The following is a 1,030-nucleotide window of genomic DNA, read 5'->3' as shown; positions in this document are numbered from 1 at the left end:
CTCTCACTCTCTCTTTCTTTCTTTTTTTTTTTTTGAGACAGAGTCTTGCCTTATTGCCCAGGCTGGAGTTCAATAGGACGATCTTGGCTCACTGCAACCTCCGCCTCTTGGGTTCAAGCGATTTTCCTGTCTCAGCTTCCCAAATAACTGGAATTACAGGTGCACACCACCATGCCTGGCTAAGTTTTGTATTTTTAGTAGAGACAGAGTTTCACCATGTTGGCCAGGCCGATCTCAAACTCCTGACTTCAGGTAATCCACCCAACTTGGCCTCCCAAAGTGCTGGGATTACAGGCATGAGCCACTGTGCCCTGCTGATGTTTTCTTTAGAATGGAATGTTCTATTACACTTTCAGTGTTGCTTTATATAATCCTTCTTTCCATAGTTAGTGTCTTTCAAACTTGTTATGGCTATAACGAGAGCATATGTAGAAAACATTCGAGAGAAAGTTGAGATTTGGACTTTGTCTTCACAATTTCTATATTACATTTTGTTTTTATCCACCTTTCACTCACACAAAAGAAACTGAAAGAAAACCCACCAATTTCAACACACGGGCATTTAAAACTAATGACTAAAAGTAAGTTTTGCTTATCTAAAAAATAAACCTCCTCTGATAGTTGGGTCAATGTTACAATGATAAAACCACAATTTCTGTCTTATAAAATTAATAGCTTACTGAGAAATGGCTATTCATTAGAAATTTGGCATACTTACAAACGTAAGTATGCAATATATAAAATAATATTAAATGACTAATGGCCAAAACACGGACTTAAACAAATCTTTCCAAACATTGCTTTATTTAATGATGACAAAAGCCTCAATTTCCCATTGCACAATACTTAACTGAACAAACAAACAAACAAACCCAAAGCTGTGGGAAATACAACTTTAACATTTGTTTTTAAATGTAAAAATGTTTCTGGGGTTTGATAGCCTATAGGAAATGTTTCACTGTAGTATTCCTTTCAAGGAATTGAGGTACTGCAGTGGCCAGTAAACCACTACTGCATTAGTGGTATAGCT

The sequence above is a fragment of the Rhinopithecus bieti genome, unplaced genomic scaffold (genome assembly GCF_001698545.2).
Source record: "Rhinopithecus bieti isolate Rb0 unplaced genomic scaffold, ASM169854v2 scaffold_17962, whole genome shotgun sequence".
Taxonomy (NCBI): Eukaryota; Metazoa; Chordata; class Mammalia; order Primates; family Cercopithecidae; genus Rhinopithecus; species Rhinopithecus bieti.
Note: the sequence above shows the minus strand (reverse complement) of the source record.